The following is a 4,525-nucleotide window of genomic DNA, read 5'->3' on the forward strand; positions in this document are numbered from 1 at the left end:
CTATTACTAATCTAGACTAAAATATTTAGACCATCAACTTGTTGGCAACAAATCTACAGTGTAGACCATCTTGGTGATGCATGTATGTATTGGTATCTTGGAAACTATAATAGATAGGAAAATAATAGCGCTTGCAGATCAGTCCTAGTCTTCAGGTTTTTGAGTTATTTTGATATAAAGTAAATGTGGCGTTTCGAAAATCGTCTGTAACTTTTTTATTTAGAGGAATTTTTTAAATCTGAAAAGACTTGTTCACAGCAGGGCTTTACAATGATATAAGTTTGAAAAAATTTCAAAAAGATCCACAAAAATCAATATTTTAACATTTTAAATAAATCTGGCAACACCGCATACTTAATTTTTCGAAACTCTAGAATAGCCTCAAATTTTTGTACAAATAAATTGCATATTTTGTCATTGAACACTTAATTTTAGTGAAATAATCCAAACGAGAAAGATATAGGAAATTTATTTACTATAAATGTCAGACCAAACATTAATACAAAACACGTGGTCATTACTATTATTTTTTTACTCAATACCATGACATTAATGATACGCTCTTACAAAAATTTGAGATTTCTATATAGTTTCGAAATACTATGCGGTGTTGCCAGATTTATTAAAAATATTAAAATATTGATTTTTGAGGTTGTTTTTCAATTTTTTTCAAACTTATATTATATCATTGAAGAGCCAAAAAAAATGCTCTATTTGTTCAGCTTAAAATTCAATATGACGCCCATAAGAAAAAAGAAAGTTGATGGTTTCTCGCAACTGAAACGTCGCAATGAGAATCTAAATATACAGATAAATTCCCCGAAAAATCTTGCTGGGACAGTGTTTTCAGATTTTAAAAATTCTTGTAAATAAAGGAAGTTACAGACGATTTTCGAAAACGCCACTTTTACTCAAAAACCTGAAGAGCTAGGACCGGTCTGCAAGCGTCGTTAAGTTAGCAACAGAACTGTTTAAAACTTTACCAATCTAACCATTTTTCTATCCAAAACATGCATCACGAAAATGGTCCACACTGTATATTGAAATAGAGAGAACGCGAAATGAAATTATAATACAGATTGTAGATAATGAAATAAATGTAAATACAATAAAAAATTTAAAATTTCAAAAAATAGGTCGTATAAATTAATAAGAAAGAAATTTTGCCTTTTATTACTTAACATTGTATTTTATATTGACGTAACTTTTATTTGTCCCGATTTGAATAGCTTCCTTTGACACTGATTTTAAAACAAAACCAAGTTTCTTTTGTACCGAAAAAGTACCATTTCCTTTACGATGAGCCCATACAAAAAGATCAACGACTCGCGACAATACCTAGGCGAAGAAATTAAAATGGAAATCACTAACTGTAGACCGATAAAACCACCTGCCAATCAGGTGTTCACTTACGTTTCAACAAATCTTTTCCACCGATTTGTAGCTTCCACCGTACAAGATCTGCCCGTTTATTATTCAGATCGCGTCCGAAACTTTAACATTGACGTAATTGTCTTTGATACATCCAAGGCACTAATTTAAAGATTATATTTTATTCGTGCTCTCTCGACACCCTTCATGTCCGAGATAACCGCTTTATTTGTTCTATTTATATAAGCCAATCCATCATTTATGCAGTGTCCGTGCAGGAAATCTACGTTCTGAGACCCGTTACAATGATTGTGTTTTGCTGTTGTGCAACAAGAAACTTGTTCGGAGCTGTAAATCGGACTTATGAATTTATTTGTAGAGTTGGATCATCACTAGAAGTTTTATTTTTATTATTGCGGTTTATTCTTTAAATTTCATGTGATTAGAGGCCGTAAAACTAGTGTAGGTTGAGGATATTCGTCTTTTATGTCGTGATGGTTTATCGCACATCTTGTTAAAGCCTTGCTTTCTTTGTAATACAAAACCGCACATTATATTATCAAATCATCCACTTAGTCTTGTCTGGCTTGAAAAATTAGTGTATGCAAAGCTCTAAATTCCTCAAGAATGATGAATAATTCTTATTATTTGTACTTGTATACAGGGTGATTATTGAATGAATGGTTACAGGAAAATGGACAGTTCCCGCCGGTCATAGAAATTATTTTTCCCAATTTCATAAGTATTTTTCTACGCACCCATGTTCTTAACAACTTTTATTAACAAAGTTTTAAGTTATTTATGTCCAATGAATATAAACATTGGAAGTATATTGACAGCGCTGACAAAATCATCAGCAACAGACTTGATAAGAGCCTGTGATTTTCTCTATACGTATCTCTTGAACGGGAAGTGACGTCGGAAAACTTTTTTAATAAATGTTGAGAAAAATGTAAACCTTCATATGGTGTAATTATCTGTGAGATTGGGAAAAATAAATTCGACGGCGTCACAGCCCTTGGCAAATAATAAATGTAATATTAATACCAGAACCTGATTACTACACAATTTTCCTTATCTGCGTATGAAATTTTTGCCCCAGATGCGCTTTCATTGCACAGAAAATAAACTATACTATTTTACTTTTGATGTAAATCGCCATATTTCACTTGAATATACGCTAAACAGTCAGTCTAACAAAAAAATCCCTAGATCTAGGGAAAATCCGCAAATTGGCAACGTGGTGTGGTTGTGCTTGGGCATATGCTTCTAGGCAATAAATTTTCGAACCTTGATCATGATTCGAGTCCACAACGTCATTGAAAAGGCAGAGTTGTAGTATACTTTGAATTTTTAATGTAATTCCTGTTATTTTTTTTAGTTTTTAGGCAAACTGACCATTTATTGAATATACACCGTGTTCATCTAGTGCGCGTAAGTCCAATATCTAGGTTAATAAAAGATATAACTTAATTTTTCTACAGAGTTGCCTACTTTCTCGAGCTGCACAAAATGAAAATATATTTGCATATACAGGGTGTTCAGTTTTTCCTGGGCTCATGAGATTTTGAAACTACTCTACCCCATATGTTCATTTATGTCCAGTATGCAACAATTGTAAATGGCGGTCGAGATGTCCAATTCAAAAACTATGAGAAAAAAACTGCTTCACGAGCTACATGCCCCCGACCAGCATAGGGCATCTGAACCGTGACATCACATACTCCAAGGTCATTACTTGGGGGATAAAGGGCATTAAATCCTTATTTTTATTCTAAAGAAATTAGATCTCTATTAAAATGCCTTATTTTGCTGTGGTTGTAAGCTTTTCCAGAATTTATTCGTTTAGCATGTAAGAGACTTAGCTTGTTGGCTTAGATATTTGCGGTGACAACGACAATTTTCCTNCTACACAATTTTCCTTATCTGCGTATGAAATTTTTGCCCCAGATGCGCTTTCATTGCACAGAAAATAAACTATACTATTTTACTTTTGATGTAAATCGCCATATTTCACTTGAATATACGCTAAACAGTCAGTCTAACAAAAAAATCCCTAGATCTAGGGAAAATCCGCAAATTGGCAACGTGGTGTGGTTATGCTCGGGCATGTGCTTCTAGGCAATAAATTTTCGAACCTTGATCATGATTCGAGTCCACAACGTCATTGAAAAGGCAGAGTTGTAGTATACTTTGAATTTTTAATGTAATTCCTGTTAATTTTTTTAGTTTTTAGGCAAACTGCCCATTTATTGAATATACACCGTGTTCATCTAGTGCGCGTAAGTCCAATATCTAGATTAATAAAAGATATAACTTAATTTTTCTATAAAGTTGCCTACTTTCTCGAGATGCACAAAATGAAAATATATTTGCATATACAGGGTGTTCAGTTTTTCCTGGGCAGGTACCAACTTCATTTTTTTAAATGGAAACCTATATTTTTATGGCATTATCGAATTCTACGTGAAAATTAACGGGACTTTGTGTTATGATCCCTATTAAAATATTGATAGTTTTCGAGATAATCGACTTTTCATTTTTTTTTTTTATGTTGCGTCACTTCTAGTAGTTGACATAATTATGATTGTACGACAGCTAGAATCTATATATATTTTTTTTCAGGAACTGTAGAGTGAAGATGACTTTCAAAAAACGTATCAAAAGTTGACCTGCGATATACAGGAGGCAAAAAAAATCGTGCCAAACCTGATAATATAAAATTTGAATAATTGCGACTTTTGCAAATAGAACACCCTGTGTTTTATGATTTCATTAGATGCCTTTCTGTAGACCCTACAATTTTTTAATAGCTTTCCCTATACCTAAGTTGCGTAGTTTTTGCAAAAAAACCATTTTTATGTAAAATACCGGATTTGCGCCCGTTCCTTTGGCTGTAATGTGATTATTTTATTGTTATTATACTTTTCCTATTACCTATTTATCTTTCAGGTTAGAGAACACCTAAATCACGTATATCCAAACCAGTGGTTAGGTCGTGGTGGTCCAGTTCCTTGGCCCGCACGTTCGCCTGACTTAAATAGTCTGGACTTTTTCTTGTGGGGTTATATCAAGGAGCGAGTATACGAAGTACCACCAACGGATATTCAAGACTTAAAAGAAAAGATTCAAAACGAGTTTCTAACTATAACGC

This window comes from Anoplophora glabripennis, unplaced genomic scaffold (assembly GCF_000390285.2).
Source record: "Anoplophora glabripennis isolate ALB-LARVAE unplaced genomic scaffold, Agla_2.0 scaffold416, whole genome shotgun sequence".
Taxonomy (NCBI): domain Eukaryota; kingdom Metazoa; phylum Arthropoda; class Insecta; order Coleoptera; family Cerambycidae; genus Anoplophora; species Anoplophora glabripennis.